Source organism: Sapajus apella, unplaced genomic scaffold (assembly GCF_009761245.1).
Source record: "Sapajus apella isolate SASKATOON/1434 unplaced genomic scaffold, GSC_monkey_1.0 scaffold48, whole genome shotgun sequence".
In the NCBI taxonomy this organism is placed as follows: Eukaryota; Metazoa; Chordata; class Mammalia; order Primates; family Cebidae; genus Sapajus; species Sapajus apella.
This window is the reverse complement of record NW_022436988.1, coordinates 9,353,648-9,380,729: the sequence shown is the minus strand read 5'-3', so window position 1 is coordinate 9,380,729 and position 27,082 is coordinate 9,353,648. Positions and strand designations below refer to the sequence as shown.

General features: G+C 52.1%; 1 protein-coding gene across 2 annotated transcripts in view; it reads right to left on the bottom strand.

The window, feature by feature from the left end:
- The window catches only part of SDK2 (sidekick cell adhesion molecule 2), a 313,807-nt gene that overhangs the window by 148,134 nt on the left and 138,591 nt on the right, over positions 1-27,082 (bottom strand). The gene's annotated exons all lie outside the window — the stretch shown is intronic.

Below are 27,082 nucleotides of genomic sequence, written 5' to 3'. Positions count from 1 at the left end.
GGGAGGGTGATGTCAGCTGCACCCCGCAGTGAGGACTGCCAGGGCACCTCAGGAACGGCAATGTCTGTCTTTCTATTTTAAGCGGTTTCCGTCCTGTGCTGTAATTCCCCTCCCACATCTTTGGTGAGAGTTGGTGACAGGCACAGCCTGTTCTGCGGATGGTGCTTGGGGAAGGCTGCTGTGCTCCTGGCTGGGGGCCTGGGGGACTGGGGGGCTGCCTTTTGAAGGGGAGGCAGTAGCCTCAGGAGGGGAAGGGTTGGGGGAAGATGCAGAATTGGTTCTGGAGCAGGCACTGGGTAGGGGACAGGCAAGCCCAGGTGAGCTGAGCACAGGGTTCCAGAAGGCGGGGGAGGGCTCCAGACTTGTCCCTTCCCAGAGGACAGACACTGGGATAGGGAAGGATTCTGTGTCCCTTGGAGGAGGGGGAGCTTGGGCACAGTGTGTTCCCCTGCTTTCTAGGGCACCGCAGGGTGGAGGGGGGTACCCGAAGTGGACAGAATAGGGAGGAACTCTTGACTCTGACGAGATGGTTAATTTTAGGTGTCAACTTGCTGGGCCGAGGGATGCCTGCCCGAACAGCTGGTAAAGGATGGCCTGGCTGTGTTTGTGAGGGTGTTTCTAGAGGAAATCAGTATTTGGATCAGCAGATGGAGTAAAGAAGAGAAAGACAGAGGCAGGGAGACAGACACAGAGAAACACAGACAGAGAAAGAGAGAGACAAAGAGACAGGCGACAAAGACAGAGCGGTGAAATCTCTCTTCCCTCGTAGGACATAGCTGGAGCCCTCACTGATGCGGGAGGGCAGCATCCAGTCCGCCGAGGGCACTGATGGCACAAAAAGGCGGACGAGGGAGGAATGTGCTGTCTTGGGAGGAGACGCCTGTCTTCTGCCCTTGGACACTGGGACTCCTGGTTCCCAGCCTTCAGACACTAGGACTTTTACTCAGGGGCTCTCAGTTTCCAGGCCTTTGGGCCCAGACTGACAGCTCTGTCTTTCTTGTGTCTCCAGCTTGCAGGCGGCAGTTTGTGTTGTTGGTCGGCCTCCATAACCACATGAGCCAAAACCCATAACGAACCTCATGCACCTGTCTGTCTCCTGCTGGCTCTGCTTCTCTGCAGAACCCCGACTAGTACACTGACTGACTGTGGAACATGGGAGATAGGTGGGGCGTAGTGGCTCACACCTGTAATCCCAGCACTTTGGGAGGCCGAGGCAGGAGGATCATCTGAGGTCAAGAGTTGGAGACCAGCCTGACCAACAGAGTAAAACCCCATCTCTACTACAAATAAAAAAATTAGCTGGGCGTGGTGGCATATACCTGTAATCTCAGCTACTTGGGAGATGAGGCAGGAGAATCTTTTTTTTTTTTTTTTTTTTTTTGACACGGAGTTTCACTCTTGTTGCCCAGGCTGGAGTGCAATGGCGCGATCTCGGCTCACCGCAACCTCCGCCTCCTGGGTTCAGGCAATTCTCCTGCCTCAGCCTCCTGAGTAGCTGGGATTACAGGCACGCGCCACCATGCTCAGCTGATTTTTTGTATTTTTAGTAGAGACAGGGTTTCACCATGTTGACCAGGATGGTCTCGATCTCTTGACCTCGTGATCCACCCGCCTTGGCCTCCCAAAGTGCTGGGATTACAGGCGTGAGCCACCGCACCCGGCCCAGGAGAATCTTTTGAACCTGGGAGGTGGAGGAGCCAAGATCATACCACTGCACTCCAGCCTACATGACAAAGTGAGACTCCAGTTCAAAAAAAAAGAGAAGGTCTATCTCCTATTGGTTCTGGTTCTGCATAAGGCTGGGCAGGGCTGGATACAGACATGCCTGAAGGCAGCTGCTCAGCAGGTGCCTTGCACAACCACCTGCTGCTGGGTGGTTTGCTTCATAAGGGGAGGAGGTGTCTCGGGGCCTGCCCAGGCCTTCCTGCCACCCCTGAGCCTCCCCAGCTTTGCGGGAAGAGCCTGTGAGGCTCTGATTGATCCCCTGGCCCTGGAGTCAATGAGAGGACAGCAGTGTTATCGAGCTGGGGGCTGCTATCACGGCGACAGCCCTGGCTTGCGATGGCTGGGGAGGGCGTCTGTCGGCCCTGTGACCTTCTGGGCCAATTAAATGCTCTCAATGAACAAGGATAAGGACTTCATTAAACTGTGATCCATCAGCTCAGCGGTCCCCATAGAGGTCTGGCTGGATGAGAAAGCAGAGGAGAGAGCTGGGGGAGCCAGCGAGGTGAGGTGGGGCTAGACAGGGCTGGGAGCCCAAGACGGCCACTCCTCCTGGGTGGGCGGGACTCCCACTGCGTGAGAAAATAAGCAGGGAGCCCCTCCCTCCATAACAGCCACAGTAGCAGCATCAGGTTGTGAGCCAAACATGCGGCACAGGCTATTTGGTTCATTCCGAGGTCAACTACCGGGGAAGAGACTCCTCTTCCCATTTTACAGCCAGGGGACTTGGGCTCAGAGAGGTTGAACATGTGGCCTGAAGTCGCCCAGCTAGGAGGCAGCAAAGTGAGACTCCCTTTCAGGCCCATGTGACCCCATCCCTGCCCTATACCTGCTGCCCTGACCTGTCCTGGGGCCCTTGGGACTGCTCTGGTGTAGGTCTGCTCTGCTTGTTCTTGCTTCATACCCCAGAAAGAAATTCTTCTGGGGAGCTGCCCAGACCTTGCCTTGATACAGGAGCTGTGTCTAAGCTCAGCTGGGAGGGAGCCACTGCACAGAGGGGAGGAGGGTAGGGAGATCCACAGACAGCTCTGCACCGTGAACAGCGACACAGGATGGAACTTTTATTTTTTTTTTTTGAGATGGCATCTCATTCTGTTGCCCAGGCTGGAGTGTAGTGGCACGATCTCGTCTCACTGCAGCCTCCACCTCCTGGGTTCAAGCAATTCTCCTGCCTCACCCTCCCGAGTAGCTGGGACTACAGACACGTGTGCCACCACATCTGGCTAATTTTTGTATTTTTTTTTAGTAGAGTTGAGCTTTCACCATATTGGCCAGGCTGGTCTCCAACTCCTGACCTCAAGTGATCCACCTGCCAAGACCTCCCAAAGTGTTGGGATTACAGGCACGAGCCACTGCACCCAGCTGGACAGAATGTTGTATTGCTAGGAGCAGAAAGGAATGAAGAACCAGAAAAGACAAGCCCTGTCCAGGGTATAAGGAGTTAAAACTCAGATTTCAGTTTAAATGGCTGGGTAAAAAGAAATGCTGAGATTTGGAGGAGGCGGTATGGTTATTTTATTTTTTTAAAAAACAAGAAAACAGAAAAACAAGATGAGAGAACACCTCCTCTCACCTCGATTACAATTGTACTTTAGAATTTCCTCACCACTCCCTGCTCCTCCGGCTCGGGGAGGAAAGCCTCACCACCTGGCTTCCAGTCCCAGGGCTGCGGAGGACTCCTTTGTCCTGGGCTCCTGGCGCCCGGCTGAAATTCTTTATGATTCTTTTCATGCCAAGGTGGATCAGAAAGAAACCAAATTAAAACAAGCTGAAAAAAGAGGCTGCATGGAAAGCAGGCCTCAAGGAACCAAGGGGCTGAGGCTCCATGGCCCAATCATGCTTGCCAGCCAGAGTAGCCCCACGGATCCACCTCTCCAAGCCCTCTCCAGCCTCCCAGGTGCGCAGGGGAGACTCAATGGCTTCTCAAACCGGGAGAAGCAGCCTCCTAATCAGACCTGCTGAATGCATGGTGATACTGGCTGAGGACCCTCTTCCCTCACAGTGAGTGGGTTCCCTGATGCAAAAGGCCCCACTCGTTTGGGGGAAGCAGGACACTGGGGCATCCAGGGGAATATTCGTTTCTCAAGGCTGCCGTCACAAAGCACCATGACCTGGGTGGCTTAAAACAACAGAAGTTTCTTTTCCCACAGCCCTGGCCGTCAGGAGTCTGAGTCAAGCTCAGCAGCACCATGCCTCCCCCAAATGAAGGCTCCCAGGGAGAATCCTTCCTGCCTCCTCCAGCTCTGGAGGCCCCAGGTATTCCTTGGCTTACAGCCACATCATCCCAATCTCTGCCTCTGCCTTCACTTGGTGTTTTCTTCTCTAGGTTTCTCTCCTCCCCTGCTTTTCTTTCTTAATAGAGATGGGATCTCACTATGTTGTCCAGGCTGGTCTTGAACTCCTGGGCTCAAATGATCCTCTCTTTGGCCTCCCCAAGTGCCAGGATTACAGACGTGAGCCACTGTGCCTAGCCTCTCTTTGTCTTCTTAAAAGAAACCAAATTAAAACAAATTGGATCATATCGGATTTGGGGACCACCCCAGTCTGGTCTGACCTCATCTGAACTAATTACCTCTGCAATGACCTTATTTCCAAATAAGGTCACACTCTGAGGCACTAGGAGTTAGGACATCAACATATTTTTTTGGAGGAGACATAATTCAAACCATAACAGCTGAGGCTTGAGCCATGGGGTGACTGAGAGATGGGTGGGACTTGGGAGGATATGCATGTCTGGAGAGGTGAGGGCTGGGCCTCTCCACCTCCTTCCTGAGGGCAGGAAGGCTCAGGTAAGTGCAGGTGCTGATGGAGGCTTAGAGGGCAACGCAAGGAAACGAGGAGGTGCTGTCTAGTGCAGATCCTGACGGGATGGCAAGGATGGTTGAAGAGTGCCAGGCATGATGAGTAGATGTCAGAGACAGAGATTCCCGAGACAACGACTGTGGCATTGGCCCAAGAAGGAGCCTGGCTGGGATAGCAGGGAAGCTGGACTCATGGCTGGGCCAGTCCCCACTGCGTCTTATGGGCCAGGCTAAGGAGTTTGGGCCTTTTCCTCAGGAGAGTGAAAATATGTTGAGAGTATTAACCAGGGCTATAAAACAGAGCTTAGCAAACTACAGCCCATGGGCCAAATCTACAGCCATAGCCTCTACAATAGGTGTACCAGGAAGAAAAAATTCACACATTTTTAGCGAAATGTAACTATCAAAAGAAGAGCAATGCTTCATGTCAGGTGAAAATAATATGAAATTCAAATTTCTGCATCCATAAATAGTTTTATTGGGACACAGCCATGCGCATTTGTGGATGCAGCGCCTGCGGCTAGTCTCCTGCTGCACAGGCAGAGTTGAAGATGGCCACAAACTGCGTGGCCTGCGAACCCTCAAACATTCACTGCCTGTCCCGGACCAGAAAATGCTTGCCAACCCCTGGTGTAAAATAGGCAGGTTTACATGTGTACAAAAGTCACTCTGACTGCAGACTAGAGAGGAAACTGGAGTTGGTCAAGGCCAAAGGGTTGGAGGCCAATTCAGTCTTTGCCACAGACTGGGGAGAGGTGATGGGGCTGATGGTGTACAATGGTGCTGAGGGGCCAGGGGCCAGTGGAAGGGTGTCACTGGTGCTAGAATGAGGGGACACCTGATAGCCTGGAGTGGGCAGCAGTTTCAGTGGTCACAGCTGGCGAGGAGAGGAGGAATGTGGACAGCTGGAGAACGCTAGGTCGTGGGCTAAAAAGAAGAGAGTGGCTTCTGCCAAGAGAGGGAATGTGGGGCAGAGGAAGTCTGTAGGAGGGACTTTGGTTTTTCAAGATGTGAGACTTGAGCGGGTTTAAACATTGGTGGTGGGGAGCAGTTAGAAGGAGGAGTAGTGGCCGAGTCTGGTGACTCACGCCTATAATCCCATCACTCTGGGAAGCCAAGGTGAGGGGATGGCCAGGAGTTTGAGACCAGCCTGGGCAACACAGTAAGAACCTATCTTTACCAAAAAATAAAACAATTAGCCAGGCGTGGTGGCATGTGCCTATAGTCCCAGCTACTTGAGAGGCTGAGGAAGGAGGATTGCCTAAGACCAGGAGTTGGAGGCTACAGTGAGCTATGATGGCACCACTGCACTCCAGCCTGGGTGATGGAGTGAGACCCTGCCTCTTAAAAAAGAAACAACCAAAAAAAAAAAATGAGGAAGCAGAAAGAGAGGGTAAGTGACAGAGCCAGAAGCCTGTTCCTGAGGGTCCCGGGGTCCTGTATCCAGTGGAGTGCAGTCCCTGGCAGATGGAGGGGCCTGGCGGGGCAGAGTTAACTGGGGCAGGGTGGCAGGAAGTGGGAGAAAGGAATTCCTTACAATGCTCCTACTTCCTCGGGGAAGTGGGCAGTGAAGGGAGGGGCGATGAGCTGGAGGTTAGAAAGAGCAGCTGAGGAGGATGAGTAAGCTGACTGGGGAAGATGCAAGAAGGCACAGGGGAGGGCAGTACCTTGACTTTGTTTTTTTTGTTGTTGTTGTTGTTTTGAGATGGAGTCTCACTCTGTCACCCAGCCTGGAGTGCAATGGCGTGGTCTCAGCTCACTGCAACCTCCGCCTCCCAGATTCAAGCCATTCTTGTGCCTCAGCCTCCCAGGTAGCTGGAATTACAGGCACGCATAACCATGCCTGGCTAATTTTTGTATTTTTAGTAGAGAAGGGGTTTCATCATGTTGGCCAGGCCGGTCTCGAACTCCTGACCACAGGTGATCCACCCGCCTCTGCCTCCCAAGTGCTGGGATTACAGGCAAGAGCCACCATGCCCAGCCAGTACCTAGAGTTTGTACAGGTGCTGTCTACACAGGTGGCTGGCTTTCTTCAGCAGGGCTCAGTAGCCTTATGGAAGAAGCAAGATAGGTTGAAAGCTAGGCTGCCCCATGGCTGGGGTTCTTCCAGGAAGCTGTGACAGATGAACTCCAATACCAGGGGGCTGAAGACACTGGCAAGAGGGCAGCTGAGATGGTGATGGGCAGGTCCACTGGCTGGGGAAGCAGTTTCAGCCAGCAGGGAACTGACTGATTGGGTGGGAGGGCCAGGGCAAGAGGTGGAAGGTGTTCCATAGCCCTGCCGCTCACAGTGAGGTGTGGGGGCTGGCCACAGGAGTGTCGCCTGGGAGTGGGCCAGAAATGCAGAATCTTGGGCTCCTCCCCAGACCTGCTGATTAGAATCCTAATTTAAGGTGTTCCCAGGGTGAGTCCCTGCACACAAACTTTATGGTGCTCAGTGATGAGATGGAGCCACAGGTGTGGCTGGGAGGTCAGAATCAAGGCTTCAGATGGGACATGGGTCTAGGTAATGATGGAGGTCAGGGCGTGCCTCATCGGTCCTCAGTTTCCCCATCTGTGAGATGACTTTGATCATAGCCCCAAAGAGTCGCAGTCTTTTTTTTTCTTTTTTGTTTGAGACAGAGTGTCACTCCTGTTGCCCAGGCTGGAGTGCAATAGCAAGATCTCAGCTCACTACAACCTCTGCCTCCTGGGTTTAAGCAATTCCTGCCTCTGCCTCCCAAGTAGTCAGGATTACAGGAATGTGCCACCACACCTGGCTAATTTTGTATTTTTAGTAGAGATGGAGTTTCTCCATCTTGGTCAGGCTGATCTCGAACTCCCGACCCCACGTGATCTGCCTGCCTTGGCCTCCCTAAGTGCTGGGATTATAGGTGTGAGCCACTGTGCCTGGCCTAAGAGTCACAGTCTTTAAGAACTTCAGCTGTGGCCTTGGACAACCCTTTGCTCTGGTCCCAGCTCTATCACCCACTGAGCACGTGACCTCAGACAAGGGACAGAACCTTGTTATACCTCGGACACTCCATCTGTATAATGGACAAAGCAAGGAGGGCTGTTTTATAGAAAATACAAGTTCAGGCAGCTCGCTGTAAGGCTTGCTTTCAAACACGCATTTGTTCCGCTGTGATTGATATATTAGAGCATGGTATGAGTGAGCATCTGTGGGGTTTCATTTGCTATGCACAGTTCTGTCTGCAAGAAGCAGTAGTCAATACAGAAAACTGTACCCAGCTGAAGTGGGAAGCATAGTTGTGTACTTTTTATGCTCGGCTCTGGGGTCCTCAGCTCACAGCAAATGTCCCCCACCCACACCTGGTGCTATAACTTTTTTTCTTTTTTTCCAATTTCTGACCACGTTTCTGCTAACAATTAACAGTAACTTACAAGCTGCACCCCTTCTGACACCCACTCTCACAAACAAACTGGGAGTCTTTTCCAAGGCAAAGTGCCAAAAGTATTATAGTAGTGATGCGTTTCTTAACCATTTAATATGTGTAAAACTGTGCAATTGTCTTCATTAAGCTCCTTTCTTCTTTAATGTGTCCCTAATGAAGGTTTTGTGTGTTGTTGCCTCTACTCCACTTCCGCCATAAGCCCTGGGGTTTTTATTGCGCAGTTTGGCATAGCACGGTGATATCTACAAACGTTGGTATTCGGTAAGCAGTCACAAAATGCGTCCTTAGTAGTTTCCCACTGTTAGGAATCAGTCAGCTCCTACCGGAGTGCCTACAACATGCCACACACCGTGTTAGGCTCGGGTATCAGCAGTAATAATGACAACAGCAGAAATCGCAACACCATTCTCTCCACGTACTGTGGTACCAGCAGTTGCTTGCGTTTAGGTGAAAGCGTTACTGCTGCTGCCACACTCTGCTTAGAAACGCGCTGTTCCCCAGCTTGACTTCAAGTCCATTCATTTCCTGTTTGCTACCCAGCAAGACAACAGTGGTCACTTCCCTGGAGGCGAGAGAGAAGGAGTTAAACATCAGCATCTCCGAATCTCAGGGACCTTAAGGTAACGAAGACTTGGTCATCCTTGGGCAGGAATGACTTTGTCAAGCTAATTAATACAAAGATTGGAGTGGGGTAAGTGGATCAGATGCATTACCTCAGAGGGGGGTACCAGGGAGGCACTTGGTGAGTTGTGATGGCATGAACCCTGCCAAGCACTGCCCAGACAGCCTGAGCTTCCTATCCCGCTGAGTCCTGCCTCTGGGCTTCACCAGGCTCTGGGTTTCCTGAGACCAGATGTTCTGGGATTAGTGGATGTTGATAAGGCTGGAGGATGAGCCGCAGTCTCCAGGTTGTTCCCTGTCACGTGTTTGGCAGGTCAAGGGATGATGGAAAGAGGCCGGGCTGGCCGCCCTGCAGTGTCTGCTGTTGGCAGCCCTACCTGAAGGTCAGCACTGACCCTCTACATCTGTGGCACGGCTTCAGGTGTGGCTGAGGTTCTCCGCTCTGGGATGTCTGTCTATGCTGGTGCTTACCGCTGTATCATCCATGTCTATTTCAACATAGGCAGAGTAGCTAACTTTAATCTGGCCAAAAAAAAGTGAAAGAACAAAAGCAAAAAAAAAAAAAAAAAAATCTGTCGTGGAATTTCATTTTCTTTCTTAAAAAGGAGGTCGTTAACATCCAAAGAGGACAAAGGACGGAGAATTTTATGCAAAGAATGGATATAGCGTTATCAGAACCTGCCACGTCGCCCTGGTTTTGACTAGTTCACACAAGACTTCTTACACCCCACCTCAGGCCTTCCTCACCACTGAGCACCAGAGCTTGAACCCCTATCCTCTCTCAGAGCTGCCCTGCTCTCTGGGGCTGCGTCCTGACTTTTTTGTGGCCTGTCTTGACTTTCCTGGAGAGGCTGCAGGCTTCGTATGTTCTTGGAGTGTCCGTGGTACCTGACACTATCTAACTCACAGCAGGTGATCAGGAGGCCCGGGCAGCTCCACTCCTTGCACAGCTGGAAGGCACCCCGTTAAAGCACAGCCCAAAGGCGTCCCAAGTCAAATCACCCTGCTTTGTTCTGCCCAAGCAGCTCTGCTCTAAGGGATGGTAGGCGCAGGTGGAGGAGAAGGCTTTTTGATTGTATATTTCACTTGCTGTGTGACCTTGGGCAAGCTGCCTAATCTCTCTGTGCTTCCCTTTCCTCATCTATAAAATAGGGGTAGTAACAATAGGTATTAACATAGGCCAGGCAGTGATTTTTTCTTTTTTTTTTCGGAGACAGGGTGTTTTGGTCACCCAGGCTGGAATGCAGTGGGGTAATCTCAGCTCACTGTAGCTTCAACCTCCTGGGTTCAAGGGATCCCCCCGTAGCTGAGACTACAGGCAGGCACCACCACACCTGGCTAATTTTTTTATTATTATTATTTTTAAGAGACAGGGTTTCACCATGTTGCTCAGGCTGGTCTCCAACCCCTGAGCTCAAGCAATCCACCTGCCTCCTAAAGCGCAAAGATTATAGGCATGAACCACCATGCCTGGCCCCAGGCAGTGTCCTAAGTGTGATAATGCATTTACTCCTTATTAACCACCCTATGAGGTCAGAATTTATAATATCCAAATTTGGCAGACAAAAAAAAGGTCAGGAAACCAAGGAACGAAGATGTTAGGAAACTTGCCCAAGTTCACAAGGCCAGTAGTTGGTAGGCTTCTAGATTTTGTGCTCTTAACCACCCTACTATAGCCCCTACCTGAAGGTCCAATGTGAGGATTAAATGAGATAATACATGCAGTGTGCTTAGGACACAGGCTGGCATAAGGCTTACAGTAGCAATCTTTAAGAGTTAGCTGTTGTTGCTACTAATGTTATTATTACTCACTTCTTCCTTTGTCCTTGCTCTCAGCACCCTCTAACAGCGCCCTGACCCTGGCCCAATGCATACTCATCTAGGTCAAGCCGTGGCCCAGCAAACCAGCCTGGGGACCTTCAGTCCCAGGTGTCAGAAGCTGTGGCCATGGCTAGTGGGAACCTTATGCCCCAGAGCCGACTCCTCTCTCTGTCTTTCTGTTTCTTTGGCTTTTTTTTTTTTTCTTTGAGACCAGGTCTTGCTCTGTCATCCATGCTGGAGTGCAGTAGCACGATCACGGCTCCAGTGCAGCCTTGACCGCCTGGGCTCAAGCGATCCTCCCACCTCAACCTCCAAAGGAGCTGGGACTGCAGGCGCACACACTGTGCCCGGCTAACTTTTTTATTTTTAGTAGAGACGGTACCTCACTATGCTGTGCAGGTCTCTATGCTTGTAGGTGTGAGCCACTGCGCCCGGCCCCTCTCCCCCTTTCTCAATATCTGCTCAGATCACAGGCAGCGGGTCCCAGACTCAATCCCACCAGCTCTGAGCTTTCTGCTGTTTGTCCTGCCTGATCCAGTTCCCAACCTTGCCCATTCTCTCTGCATTTTCCAAAATCACTCTTGCCGATGCCTTCAGAGGTACCAAGTGGGAAAATTGGACCAGAACAATTCTCAACATGCTAATGAAGCCCTGGGGACCCACCTGTGACCCGCCATCCAGAAAAGGTGATTGGCGTGGGCTTTGAGGTAATGGCCAGATCTGAGAGGAGGCCAGGAGGGGACTGAGGGGCATGGCCCTGATATTTCACAGCGACCCCAATCAGGACGCGGAGTCCATTTTCCCACTCCCGAAATCTGGGCTGGCTTCGTGACTTGCTTTCACTGACACAACATGGTCCTGTAGTGTCTACATTCACAGCCCCAACACCATGGTGGCCCACCATGCCACCAAGGAGGAGACACCACGCAGAGGGAGAGACCCCGCACCCAGCTGTCCCCGCTGAGCCCAGCTCAAGCTAACTGCCAGCTGGACACAACTTGATGTCGAGCCCAGGAGAGACAAGAGGGAATAATAATCCTGGTTGTCGAAGCCACCAAGGGCTGAGTAGGTTTCCCGTGCAGCAGTAGGTAGCTGACTAGGGCAGCTATCTGTGGCCAGGCCGGCACACTCCTGCGGGCAGGACCTCACTCTGCGCTCCCGGGGTCCTCGGTGTTTGAGTGACCGCAGTGGCTGGAGCCTGCGGATGTGCTGTGGGTTGGCCTCCAGGGACTGTGCTTGATTTCCCCTGGGAAGGCTGTCTCTCTTGGTCACTAGTCCTCATTCTGCAGAAAGAACAGCCTCTTCTTTCTCCAGCCCTCTGCGAGCCTACCAGTGCTTGGAGTCCCTGCCTGTGCTTCCTGTTTCTCTTGAGCTACAGAACACACCAGCATCTCTCAGCCCCCAGGGGCTGCCAGTTAGAGCCAACACCCTGATTTTCAACCCCTCCCAGGGATCTCTGCCACCCCAGGGGACTTGGGCAACGCTGGGAGAAGGCTGGAGTGGTGAGTTCAGAGTCACAGAAACCCCAGCTCTTCCACAAAGTGGGCCACTGCAGAAGTTCCTCTTGGAAGAGTATGGGGTGGGGCAAAAACACATGGGAGAGGTACCTGTGCCCTCCCATACTGAGAAATCCTATGATTGGCCCAAGGGAGAGCTTTGGTGGGGAGGAGGAGTCAGGCACCACGGCAGTCCCCAGTCCCCGGGAAGCAGGGGTCATTACCAACTCCCCAGGCGTCTGTCTAGACCATTTGCCTGCCTGAGCACATAACTAAGTCAAGATCTAATTAGTTTCTGTGTCCTGGCTGAGAGCCAAGGCCGGGCTCAGGAGGACCTGGGAGAGGGTGGAAGGCGGGAGATTCTCAGGGCAAGCAGGGTCTCCAGCCTAGCTGTGTGGGGAAAAAGAATGAATTTCCATGTATTGAACTATCCCAGATGAAAAACATATGTGCCTCCGATGGCGATGGAGGCCACCCTTCCTCTCCCCAAGGACGGTGAGCCACACAAGCCCTGTGCCCATGTCTATGCACTGGTTACAAGGGATTCAGGCCAAATTCAAATATGTCAATCTCAGGTGATGAATGATCAAGCCCTTCCTAATTTGCATGTTAAATTTCCTTGTGGTGGAAATAAATAGCCTCAGTTCATCACAGAAGCGCTTTCCTCGGGAGCCTTTCATTAAAGGCAGCGGCGAGCGCCTCATTTGCACGTTCTGTGCTGCACACTGAGGAGTCTGGGTCCCCAGGGCTGCCCGGATGGGCCTTGGAAAATGCATCCCTTGCTGGGAAGTGGGAGGAGATGACGGGAAAAAGGGAGGGTGTGGCTGTGTGTGCACACCTGTGCATCCCAGACTGTTCTGTGCAGAGGAGCTGGCGGCAGGTCCACATCCCTAGCTCCACCCTAATTTGCAGTGTGACCCTGGACATGTCACTTTACCTCTCTGGGCCTCAGTTTCTGTATCTATAAAATGGGAAGCATTAAGTGTTTTGTCTGAAGCAAAAGCAAAGCAATAGGTGTTCTGTCTGAAGCAAAAGCAAAGCAATAGGTATTCTGTATCCTCACAGCCCTCCTCGTGAGAATGCCGTGCGTTGACACTAACGAAGGCACTCTGCGCATGGCTGTGTGTGGGTCACGGTCTGTGGGCCGTGGACAGATGTGCAGAGCTGTGCATAGGCACACAGTGCGCCTGTGAGAGACAGCAGCACCTCCCTGCCTGCCCCCGCTTCAGACAGATCCACGACTTCGTGGAAGTGTCCTCCCTGTCCCAGCCACAGCTCTCTGTGGGCTGTGACACCCTGGTGTGATCCTGCAATCAAACAAGGACACCGAGAGAACTTGGCAAATATCCCATCAGAAGAGAGGTGAGGCTGACACTGGAGGATGGAAACTTCTTTCTTGGAGGGTGGGGGTCTGTCTTGTGGGATGTAAGCTGTGAAGAGGCCGCCCTGGCCTATAACCCCTGGGGGTGCGGGGCTGGCAACGTTCCCATCCCTGACACAGCGAGTCCCTCTCCTGTTCCCAGGTGCCCAGTCTGACCAGGGAGATGCCACTGAGCCAAACCGACGTTGGCGCCTTTGCCTCTGATCACGCCAGGATGCCAAAGAGCTAGGGAGCCCAGTGAGATCCAAGCCGCAGTGAGGACACAGAGGGCCCGGGTCTGAATTCTAACTGTGACGTTAACTCATGCTGTGTACCCCAAGAAGTCATTTCCACTCAGGGCCACCATGTCTCCCTGTAAGACGGGGCTTGACCGGGATGCCAGCTGAGGTGTTCTGTGGCTGCGTGGCTCTCTCATAGCTCCTACTTTCCCCTGGCTGCCCCCCGACAGGTGCCCTCAGCCCAGATCCAGCCAGGCCACATCCCCCACCCATCGTCAGCTTCCTCGGGAGTGGGGGGTCCCATTTTCTCCCCAAGCCAGGACCTGCTACGGCAGCGAGTGTGAGCAAAACAGGTTGCTATGGAAACCAAGCCAGCCACGGTCCACGGTCTTAGAGACTTTGCATCTTTTTTCTGCCTTTCCCCTTACACTTTGAACTTATTAGTCTTGATTGACATAATTATTGCAAGGCCGCCAACCCGAGGCATGAGGAGCCAGCTGTGCCTCCCGCTGCCCAGCACCAGCCCTGACCCTCCGGGTCTCCCCCTGCTGCCTCTCTCCCTCCCATCTGCCACTACCCTGGCTGTCTGTGCTACTGACCAGCAAATCCTGAGGCCACACCTGGGCCCCTCATGTCAGGAGGAACCTGTCCCTAAAGCAGGAGGGGGCCTCCCAGGCCAGGGTGGGAACGGGCTGTGGGCAGGATCACGTGCATCTGTGGGAAGCAGGTCGTAAGGAGCATCGCCCCATGTCCTCTTGCACCTTTCGGCTAATGGTTTTGGCAGGACTGCCCAGAGGAGGCCAGAGTGAGCCACCCTCTCCGAGCCTCTGACTTCTCTGTGCAGTGGAGGTGTTATACCTGCCCTGGGCCGAGGGTCCAAGGGAGCATCAAGGAAGGCAGCCTGTGTGGTAGGAAGTGCCGTCTACACGAATAGTTATGAGAAGGGGCTGGAGGGACCCCCAAGAGGGAGCGAAGGGTGGCCAGCCAGCTCTTCACCCCTTCCTTCCATGCCAGGCCCCTGACCCCGTGCGGCAGTGCACCTACCCACAGAAGGGCAGCTTGGCTCCAGCTGGGAGAGTCTGGGGGATGCCAGGGCCTCACTGTAGGACATAGTTCTCAATGGGGGTGCTGCTGCCCCAGGGCACAGGTGGCAGCATCTGGAGACATTTTTGGTTGTCACATCCAGAGGGCGTCTGTTGGCATCTAGGGGCTATAGGCCAGGACTGCCTCTTCACATCTTTCCATCGCATAGGACAGACCCCTGCCCTCCAACAGAGAAGTTTCCATCCTCCAATATCAGCGGTGCCGAGGCTGAGAAGCCCTGCTCTAGCTGTTTCTAGCTGCTGCCTTCCTCCCAGGCAGCATTAGATTGTGGTCTGAGGGTCCTCCAATTGTGCTACTCCCCTGGACCTCTACCCCACTGTTGCATGTGTGTGTGTGTGTGTGTGTGTGTGTGGTGTGTGTGTGTGCAGATGGGGTCCCTTCAGCCTCCCCACCTTCCCCGATCCTCAGGAGTGGGAGGAGCTGGCTTCAGGTCAGGAGAAGGACAGCCTGCTCCTCCTCCCAGCCCACCTCTCCCATTCCTCCCTGAGGATTACGCCATTTCCAAACTCGTTAACTTTTAATTACTACCTTCCCTCTGCCTGAGTACACTGGCTCCATGCCACCTACATCTCTATTAAAATTCAATTTATACCCATCATAACTAATTCCTACACTTCAGTTTTCTCACCATCAGCCTTCAATTTTCAGACAAGATGTCTAAACTCATGGCCGAATTGGAGTAAATCTCCATCGGGCTGGTCACAGGCAGACAGGATCTAGCTTCGTTGAGGAAAAGGAATCTGGACTTCCCTGGAGGGTGGGAATGAACCGTGGCCAGGTAGAATGAGGTGGGGGGAGCCCGCCCTGCTGGGTGGAGGCAGGTGGGTGGGGGTCAGAGTCATTCCCTCGGTGGCTCTCATCCTTTTCATTGTTAGAGCCATCTGTGACCAGACACTCTCCTGTACACTTGATCTTGCATGACATTCCCAACCATTGTGGGAGGTAGCGACTGGTTTTATGATTCCCATTTTCCAGACTAGGCCTCTGAGGCAGGGATTAAGCAGTTTGCTCAAAGGCACACAGTGAGTCAGGGGCAGGACTGGAAATCACCAGGGGGGAATGCTGGGGCTGGATCCGGGAAGATGAGCAAGGGTTTGCCAGGTAGCAGAGGTGTGTGAGGACAGCAGAGGTGGAGGACAGAGGTGGGCGTGGGCACGAGGGTGTGAAAGAGCAGGGGCAGTGCGTCCTGCCCACTAGTGAAGGGAGTTAGTGAAAGAGGAGGCTGGAGACGTGGGCAGGACCGGGTGACACAGGGCCTTGTACTCCCTTGACCAAAATCCTTTTGAGACTGCCCACTGCCAGCTGGGTGTATCCTAGAATATTCTTCTGGCATTCCAGGTCCTACCTCTGCCATCTTGGGCCAGCCATGTCTCCCACTTCCTGGGGCAGCTGGCTCAACCTGCATGCCCCTTCCAGTCTCCAGTTCTTGATTCCTACTTGCCTGTGAGGATTCCTTCCGCTCCCTGCCCCCACCTGCTCATCCACTCCGACTCCTCAACTTCCCCATCCTCCCTCTCCTGAAGGTCACCAGACTTCCATGTCCCTAAATCGAGCTGATGATTTATTTTTATTTATGTGTTTATTTATTTTTTGAGACGGGGTCTCACTTTGTCACCTAGATTGGAGTGCAGTGGTGCAATCTCGGCTCACTGCGACCTCTGCCTCCTGAGTTCAAGTGATTCTCCTGCCTTAGCCTCCTGAGTAGCTGGGATGACAGGCACGAGCCACCAGGACCAGCTAATTTTTGTATTTTCGGTAGAGACGGGAGTTTCACCATGTTGGCCAGGCTAGTCTTGAAACTCCTGACCTCAGCTTATTCGCCTGCCTTGGCCTCCCAAAGTGCTGGGATTATAGACATGAGTCACTGCGCCTGGCCTGAGTTGATTATTTTAGAATCCAGCAGCAGTTGACACAGATGACCAGTTGGTCCTTCCTAAACCAAGAGCACACCCTCTTCCCTCCCAGGACACCCCAATCTCCAGGCTTCCCCCCTGCCGTCCAGCCTCCAGGTTTTGTTCTGCCAGGCTGGTTTCCAACACCCTTATATATGGCCTCTGCTGAGACCTCCGATGCTGTTTTCACTCTCTCATCCTGTCATGACAGCACCAGTGAGTTCTAAATTAGTATCTTCAGGCTTTTCTTCTAGTTCCCTGTTGGACATCCCTACCCAGCATCCAAAACTGAGTACCGCGTCTTTCCAGAAAGCTCCTTCTCTGCCTGGGTTTCCGTCATCAACCACCTCCACACCCACCCTCCTCCCTCTCCCACAGGGTCAGCAAAGCCTCAATCCTTCCGGTTTTCCCTCCTCAATGAGACTCAGACCTATCCGCTCCTCCCACCGAGAGGGCCCAGCTGCCCCTCCCAGCAGAATGGACCCACACCTCCTCTCTGCTCTCTTCCACCCACTTCCTACGCAGCTTCCTGAGCAAAGATTTGAAACAACAGCATCTGATCATGTCCTTTCCCTGGGAAAAACCATTCAAGGGCTCCACATAGCTTTTGGCAGAAGATGCAAGTCCCTAAGAGAGGTACAAGCCCCCACTTGATATGGCCCCAGTGTCCTCCGCGGCCACATGGACCTTCTTCCACCTCTTCCAGACACAAGGTCCTTGCATGGAGCTGCAAGGATCTTTCATTTGACATTCCCCTCCTGCCACCTCTGGCCCCCGCTACTTCCACTCATTCTGAGTCCCAGCTTCCCCAGTGGAATCTGCTTGACCTTACTTTCCCTTGAAAGCACTCATCAAAACTGGAATCCACCCACACTCGCACTATGATTTAGTTCTGCTTCCACGTGTCTCCTCTACCCTTCATCTATCCTCCCTCTGTCTCCTCCACCCTTCATCTATCCTCCCTCCATTCTCCTCCATCATCCATCCATCCTCCCTCTGTCTCCTCCATCTTCCATCCATCCTCCCTCCGTCTCCTCCATCCTCCATCCATCCTCCCTCCGTCTCCTCCATCCTCCATCCATCCTCCCTCTGTCTCCTCCATCTTCCATCCATCTTCCTTCCATTCTCCTCCATCCACTGTCCTCCATCCATCCATTCTCCCTCCATTCTGCCCCATCCATCCATCCTCCCTCCGTTCTCCTCCATATTCCATTCATCCTCCCTGTCTCCTACATCCTCCATCCATCCTCCATTCTCCTCCATTCATCCATCTTCCATCCCTTGATCCTCCCTCCATCCATCCTCCTTCCATTCTCCTCCATCCATCCATCCATCCTCCCTCCATCTCCTCCATCCTCCATCCATCCTCCCTCCATCTCCTCCATCCTCCGTCCATCCTCCCTCCATCTCCTCCATCCTCCGTCCATCCTCCCTCCATCTCCTCCATCCTCCGTCCATCCTCTGTCCATCCTCCCTCCATCTCCTCCATCCTCTATCCATCCTCCCTCCATCTCCTCCATCCTCTATCCATCCTCCTTCCATTCTCCTCCATCCTCTATCCATCCTCCCTCCATCTCCTCCATCCTCCATCCATCCTCCCTCCGTCTCCTCCATCCTCTATCCATCCTTAGGGCAACATCACCAGCACCCGGTATCTGGTCACAACCAGCACCCATTGTAGTGAGCCAGGGATGCCGGTGTCTCCTGCCAGGAGCACCTCCTTCTCTCCCAGTTTGTCCACACTGCTCAAGTTCTGTGTCTTCCGGGGCTGCTCCAAACTCCTCCAGCTCCTGCTCACCTCTTCCTGCCTCTTCCTGAAACTCCCACACTCATGTGGCCCCAGTCCCCTGGCCCCAGGCCCGGCTGCTTCTCAGCCGTGGTGCTTAGAGTCCTGTAAGCACCTCTAGGTTCAGTGAGAACAAATATTTCCACAGGTGGCCAGGTGGGCAGGGCTGGTACTGCCTTTCCAGTCGTCCTCCTTGCCTAGCTCTGTGCTGGGCAGGCAGAAGGCCCTTGCCTGATGAATGAACAAACACTGGCATCTCCGGCTGTTCCCTTGCCAGGCTTGGAAGCAGAAGGCCTGGCGCTCGTCTTAACTCTATGATTTCAGATCTTGGACAAGAAATGGAACCTGAGCTTTTGTATTCCTCATGTATCAAGATGCCTCCCCTGCAGGAGCTGCTGATGCTAAGGGATTCAGAAGAACTGAAATGAAAGTGGCTGGCATGGAGCCTGGCACGAGGTAGGTGATTGTCTGCAGTGTTTGTTAATATTAGGTTTTTTTTTTTTTTTTTTTGAGACAGAGTCTCGCTCTGTACTCCAGGCTGGAGTACAGTTGCTTGATCTCGGCTCACTGCAACCTCCACCTCCCGGGTTCAAGTGATTCTCCTGCCTCAGCCTCCTGAGAAGCTGGGACTACAGGTGCCCACCACCATGCCCAGCTAATTTTTGTATTTTTAGTAGAGACAGGGTTTCACTATATTGATAAGGCTGGTCTTGAACTACTGACGTTGTGATCTGCCTGCCTCGGCCTCCCAAAGCGCTAGGACCACAGGCGTGAGCCACCATGTACTATTTCTCCTTCTGCAGTAGCTTAGAAAGTGCCGCTGCCCTGGGAAAGGACAAGCTCAGCCAGGCAGCACGGAGCAGGGGGGGAATGCAGGCTTGGAGTCCTGAAGATCCTGGGTGAAACGTGACTGCATGTACTGGCTGTGTTGCCTTGGGTAGGTTGCTGAACCTCTCTAAGCTGTGACTTCTAGTTATGAAGCAGAGATAATAATTGCACCAATTTTCCAGATCTGCTGCCACTAAGAGCTTGGCTCGGTTTCTGGCACTCACCCCGTGCCAGGCATGTGCTCCCATGCCCTCTGGGAAGGCCCGCTGGCCTCTACCTCCCCACCTCTGCCGCCTGCTCTCTCTTCTAAGCAGAGGCCAGAGAGAGAGCCAGAGAAGCCAGAGACAAGGCTGCTGGCCTGGGGAATTTCTCTTCATCTTCTTGTTTGAGGAGTTTCAAAGGCTGCCAGTGGCTTCGCCTGCGTCCCCTGCCTTTGTGTCCCTTGCCGGGGCCATCACATGTGTGGACCTTCTCTGCCTCAGATGTACTTTCTTCTCCCAGACGCCAAGCCCATGCAGTTCCCAGACAGCACAGCTCTGCCACAAGGATCTCAGCAAGGCAGGGGGGGCTGGGGACCCAGCCTGGGGCCAGCCCCATGCCCACCTGGCTCTCCTGGGCCTCCCCTGCACACATCTGCTCTTCTCCACATGAGCCAGGGATGGGACTTGCCCTCAGCTGGTCTCATACCCTCACACTTGCCTCTTGGAAGGGGGTCCTGCCTTTGTGACCCTTGGGGCAGAAGAATGACACACACTGATGCAGGGGAGGGATGGGGCAGGGACAGAAGGAGCCCAATGGGAAACCATGTGTGCCTTTGCAGAGAAGACAGCACCCTCAGGTCCAGCACGCTCCCAGATCTGCCACTCACTCTCCAGATGGTCCCAGGCAAGTTCCTGACCCTCTCTGAAGCTCCGGTTCTTCATGTGCAAAATGAGGGTAATGAGACTCACCTGGTAGTGCTGTTGTGAGCTGAGGGGTGTAAAGGACTTGGCACCAGTGAGCCTCCATAAACATGAGTGTGTGCGTGCCCAATTATGCATGGAAATCTGTGTGTGTGTGTGTGTGATCTGCCTCACTCATCTTTTCTTTTTTCTCCTATTCAAGTTTAAGTGTGAGAACAATTATGCCAGAAGGTTTTACCAAGGTGGAAAATCATCTTGTTGCCAGGTCATAGACCCAAGGACATGTCTATTCTTTGTCTATCATTCATCCATCCTCCCTCTGCTCTTCTCCATCCTCATCCATCCTCCACTCTCCTCCATCCTCCATCCATCCTCCCTCTGTTCTCCATCTTCCACCCATCCTCCCTCCGCTCTCCTTCATCCTCCATCCATCCTCCATCCATCCTCCATCCTCTATCCATCCTCCCTCTGTTCTCCTCCATCCTCCATCCATCCTCCATCCTCTATCCATCCTCCCTCTGTTCTCCTCCATCCCCCATCCATCCTCCATCCTCTATCCATCCTCCCTCTGTTCTCCTCCATCCTCTATCCATCTTCCCTCTGCTCTCCATCTTCCCTCCGCTCTCCTCCATCCTCCATCTATCCTCCCTGTTTTCCTCCATCCTCCATCCATCCTTTCTCTGCTCTCCTCCATCCATCCTCTCTCTGCTCTCCTCCATCCTCCATCCATCCTCCATTCTCCTCCATCCTCCATCCATCTGCCCTCCACTCTCCTCCATCCTCCATTCTCCTCCATCCTCCATCCATCCTCCCTCTGTTCTCCTCCATCCTCCATCCATCTTCCCTCCACTCTCCTACATCCTCCACCCATCCTCCATTCTCCTCCATCCATCTTCCCTCTGCTCTCCTCCATCCATCCTCCATCTTCCATCCATCCTCCCTCTGCTCTCCTCCATCCATCCATCTTCCCTCCATCTCCTCCATCCTCTGTCCATCCTCCCTCTGTTCTCCTCCATCACCACACCCTGTCCTGTCATTTCTCCAGCCATGCTGCCCTTGCTGGCAAAAGCTGAGGCTGAATGGATTTAACCTGGGAGATGGCTCCTGGAGAGGAGGGAGCTGAGAGCAGTCAGATGGGGGAGGCTCCAGCGCTAACACAAGAGGGCCTGACCTCTATGGCTTTTATGTGAGTTGCACAAACACACCTTCCTGCTGTACTCAGACAGGCTTGTAACTAACTGTTAACCTGAACACAAGGCTGTGAGGGAATCATACACACACACACACACGCACACACACACACACATACATGTGAGCACACACACATGAGCACACACACACATATTTTAGCAGACACATTAGACTCCATACATTAGACTCTATATCTCCAAATGAGTGTTGAGTTCTGCCTACCCCTACCTGTCCCCAACATATGCCCCAGGAATCACTCTGGGAAGCTGTGTGCCTACTTCAGGGGAGGGGCAGGCCGTGGGGCCAGTGCCCCACCTCGAGGAGGGTCTCCCAGGCAGTGTTCTCCTGCTTACATGAAAGGATCTCATTTCTTTAGAGTCAGAGTTTGCTTTGTCTCCTTGCTGTACTCCCCGCTCTTAGAGCCGCCTCATTTCTCAAACTGGGAATTCAAGGTTGGTTTCAAAATAGATAAAGATTTGTGGCCAAGGGGCTCTCACAACACTTGCCTGGGAGGAGTTCTGCACAGGTGTACAGGCCCCAGGTGGCCACTCAAAGGAGATCAGCTACCTGCACACATGATTTTCTTTTTTGTTATCAGATCTGTCCCATGATCTTGTTGAGACAGACACCTTGAATAGTCCTAACAGGTACCATTCATGTCACATCTATTGCACCAGGGTGGGCTTGATCTACAGAATCCCAGGTATTCCTCACAATAATTCTCTGATGTAGGCATTACTGTGCCTGATTCCAAGGAGAGACAACAAAATCAGGGTGGCTAACCACTTCTGCCCAAGGTCACAGAGCTAGCAGGAACAGGGTCATACTCATGCAGGCCTGACTTCAACATCTACGTTCTTTTCACTCTGACCACAGTGATGGATGTGGACCCACACATTTGTGCCATATACTCAGAAGGGTGCATAGGCTTGCCTTTATGTAGCTCATGCGTGCACGCGCGCACACACACACACGCGCGCACACACACACACACACACACACACACACTCCCCAGACCTATTTGGCTACAGAACCCACCAAGAATAAAGACTCTCAGAGACTGGACATGAATGTAAACTTTCCCTTTGGAAACATAGTTAAATTTATGGCAGCACTTCTAATCTTATTTTCTCTCAACTTGCTGGGTAAATTTAGCTATTTTCCTGCTTGAAAATTGGATATTATCATCCTACTGAGAGCCTGGGGTTTGTAAAAGACTGGGAAGTCCTCAGTATCCAGCAGTGGTTAGAGAGCCATGGGCTATGAAGCTGGCCAGCCTCCTATGGAATGCAATTTTCAGTATGCATTTATTTAAAGGGTGAACCTGGAACATTTTCTTGAGCCCAAAACAAGAAAGTGTTCAGAATGCAATGGGAGACATGTCCAAAGGACCCAGGCTCCAGCTTGAAGAAGCTCCGTCTGCCAAATTTAGGTTAAGATGAGCATGGAAATCAACACTGGCATGGGTGGATTAAAACACATTGAATAAAAAAAGAGAATGGGTGAGTTTATATTGATGCTAAATTGCTTTAAAGGGGGTCAGAAAGGAAAGCTGTTTACAAAAGAATGCCACCTAAAAGGAATACAAGAAAATCTCCTTATCATAACCACCAAGGTAATAACTGATTCAGGTGAGACTCATCAATGGATATGAAGCCACTGGCTGGGAGAATCCTGGGAAGGAGATTATTCACACCATCCCAAGCTATCACTCTATAGGCCATTCATCAATAACAAAGGGAAGAAGATACTTCAACCTTCTGATAATGGAGAAATCTGGGGGACATCACCTTGACCAGTTCACCAAACCTAACACCACCAATAACGGGGCAAATTGTCATCAGGCGCCTTCTAGTATGAAGCATCAAGGATACATACCTACAAATATTGTTCCCAAAAGCCTTAACATGAGTTGAATCATGAGGACATGACTGGACAAACCCACATTGAGAGAAATTCTGCAAAATGGGCTGGACTCTCAAAAATACCAAAGCCTTGAAAGGTAGGAAAGAAACAACAAGGAATAGTTCTAGATTTAAGGCATATCAAGACTCACGACAGCTAACGGCCATGTGTAGTCTCCGATTAGGTCCGGCATTGAACAAGAACAACAACAATGGCCATGAAGGACTCTGGGATAAAGGTATGTCCATCAGATCCAATGGAGAAACTCAAATGTAGACTGTTTTACACAGCAGTATCATATCAGCGTTAAATTTCCCAGCTGTGTAAATTCTGTCGTGCCTGGTTCTGCAGGCAAATGCCTTGCTTTCAGGAAATATTACTTAGGAATGAAGTGACATTATGTCTACAGCGAATCCTTGAATAGTTCAGCAAAAAAGGTGCATGTGTATACGTGTGTATGGAGACAGTAAGAGAGTGCAAATGAGAAAAATGTTAGCAATTGTAATGGTACACGTATACAGATGTTTATGGTACTAATGATTTTACTGATATTTAAAAAATTCAAATTAAAGGAAAGAAGAAAAGAAGAAGCACCTACTAAGAGCCAGGGACACAGGTGACTTCTATCTATCCACCACCTTTTTCCTTTCTTGTGTTAACAACTTTCACCCTTCTTCCCTACCACGTGGCTGCAGTGTGGGGGCTGCCAATCCTGGTGTCTCAAGCCCTGGAGTAGACACATGATGCAGGCCTGGCCAATCAGGGTGCTCCATGCTACTGCCCACCATGACTGGTCAGGGATGATCTGAGCTGGGCCAATCAGAATCCTTCCCTGGGACTTTCTAAGTGAAACTTCCAGAGACGTTCCTTCTACCCAGAAATCAGGCAGCTGTAGCCTGTGAGCTACACTGAACTTTTCAGTGTCATTCATGACTTCATGAAGTATGAACCCACAGGTGGGCATAGCTGAGCGACCTGGAGGGAAGAGGGCCTGGCTCTTGGTTCTAAGTCCTGAGGTTCCAGGAACTGCCAAGGTTCCGGAAGTGCTGACTTCAGTTCTGTGGTGCACCTGTGGTCTCCTCTGCAAATAATGAGAAGGCAAAAAAGGTGTCAGGGGATGCGTAAGGCCATACTTTGTGGACAGCCACAAAGGACAGAGGAGATGGAGCAGTGTGTGTGTGTCTATGTATGTATGTATGTATGTATGTATGTATGTGTGTGTGGGGGGCGGGGAAGAGAAAGAGAGAGAGAAAGAGAGATTAAGAACACATGCATTATCAGGGAAGGTTTTCTAAAAGAGAAGAAATTTGAGCTGGGCCCAGCAGGAGAGAGAAGTTTCCAAAAGGGGAAATATTCCCATGGAGGGGATAGGACAGTATGGACAAAGTCCAAGAAGAGGGAATGTGCAGGGAACAGTCCTGAGACCATGATGGTCTGGTGTGGTGGGAGTGGCAGGAGGCGAGGCTATGCCATCAGGAGCAGACCAGGAAGAATTCTAAGGCCCTTCTAAGGAGTGCAGACCTGACCTCGGGGTTACAACAAGTTTTTTATTAAAGGAAAATCCTGATCAGACTTGTATTCAGGCACAGCATTGCCCCCAGGCCTCCAGAGCCAACACGCTTGGGGGCAAGGAGGCAAAGGGATGAGTTTCCCAAGTGCACGTTCATCTATTTCCCCTGAATGACTTCCACTCAGCATAGCTATAAAATGGAATATTTGCATTCTCCCTATTGCTTTGTATTCTACAATTTGCAGACCACAGTTGGCAGAAAGATTGCTTAGGATACACATTAAGGAAGCAATTGCAGCAATCCTTCTTCAATGAGAGGCAGTGTGGTGGACGGTAAAAAATTCCCACTCTGCTGTCAGACAACTTATATTTGAAGCCCAGCTCAACCATCTGACCTTAGGTGATTTGTTTAACTTCTCTGAGCCTCAGTGTGTTTATCTGTAAAATGGGGGAAATAACTGAAACTATTCATAGGATTGTGGGCAGGATTAAATGAGATAGTCACAGAGTGACATCATCATGTCTGACATATCATATATTCTTTTTCACTGTCTATGATTGCTATTATCGTCTCATATCATCATCATCGTCATCGTCAATAGCTGGACCCCGTCCACTCCATCATCATCATCATCACCATCATCACCATCATCATCAATAGCTGGACCCCGTCCACTCCATCATCATCATCATCACCATCATCACCATCATCATCAATAGCTGGACCCCATCCACTCCATCATCATCATCATCATCACCATCATTGTCAATAGCTGGACCCCATCCATTCCATCATCATCATCATCATCACCATCATCATCAATAGCTGGACCCCATCCACTCCATCATCATCATCATCATCACCATCATCCTCAATAGCTGGACCCTGTCCACTCCATCAACCTCATCATCACCATCATCATCAATAGCTGGACCCCGTCCACTCCATCATCATCATCATCACCATCATCATCAATAGCTGGACCCCATCCACTCCATCATCATCATCATCATCACCATCATCATCCTCAATAGCTGGACCCCGTCCACTCCATCATCATCATCATCACCATCATCATCAATAGCTGGAACCCATCCACTCCATCATCATCATCATCACCATCATCGTCAATAGCTGGACCCCATCCACTCCCTGAATGCCTGCAGGGACAAGGGCTATTTCCAAAGGCAGCCCATTGCATCTGGTCCCTCCACTGAGCTGGAACCTGCTTCTGTGTATCTATCACCCACCCTCACATCCTAGCAGTGCCAGGGCCCCAGGAGAGTGGTTCTGAACCAGATAAGAAAGCAACTCTCCTCCGCCCCTCCTGGATCCTGCTTTCAGCTCCCTGCTGGAAGAAGTCAAGGGCAAGCTGGGTCCGGCACCACTTGCACATGTGGTATCCCATCCCAAGCTCTTGGTGACCCACTTGAGCATGTCCAAAGTCTAAGGAGATGCAGGGGCTCTTCATCGAGACAGTCACAACTTCCTGATGGTGGCCAGGAGAGGCTCTGACCCCCAACTGAAAACCACAGCAGGGACTGCTCAAGGAGAGCCTTCTAGTCTCCCTGTGGGCTTCCTGGAGAACCGAAGGCCCGGAGTGGCCAGCCCTGCAAGACCTCTTGCTGGCTTGTCCAGGTGTCCCTCTGTAGGTAGAGAGAGGGTCCCCTGTCTTGGGCTTTCTTTTACCAATGTGGCCACCCTACACCAGCCCATCCAGTCCAGGGTTAGGGCAGAAGGACTGGGGTGGGGGATCACTCCAAACTCAGGCCTCCATGCTCCCTAAAGGCTGGTTCTCCTGAAGGACAGATCTTCAAGCAATTAAACCCCCTCCTCTTATTTGCATTCCCGTCCCAGGCTGCCAGATTTATATCAACATCCCCAGGGCAAGACAATCTTGTTTCCCCAACAAAACCGATTATGCACATCAGGCCCTGGGATTAATCACCAGCCACAGGGTTGGAGCCAATAAAAAAGGCAGAGATGGGAGGATGAAAGCAGGAAGGAGGGAGAGCCCACCCCAGTCTGTGGCAGCAGGAAAGGCTGAAGGCCGGGGTGGCCTGGGCGAGGGGCTACTTTCCTGCTGGCGGCAGGTCCACCCTTGCCGAGACCCCGGGCTCTCTCAGCTCTTCTGTCCCCCCACCTGGCAGTGTCTCAGCAGGGAAAGGCCAGTCAGGCTGAAGAGCTCCATTGCGTGGGCACAGATAGGAAGTGAAGAGAAGCCCAGAGGCCCTGGGTGGGCCTCCTCCGTGTCTCACCTGAGTTGCCCCCAAATAGATGTTCCCTCCTTCACTGATCCTAGGTTGCTGCAGACCCCACCCCTCCATTGGACCCAGGCCCCTCAACAAAAGCCCCCTGGAGATGGCAGGGTTAGAGAGAGTGAGGAGGGGGTCACAGTCATCACAGCCACCGCTGCTATTAGTGAGCCCCTGTGCCCCATCACCACCTCTGCTCCTGTGCACTGCAGTAAAGACCACCGTCCGGGCAGTGCCCCCGGTCCACCATCCA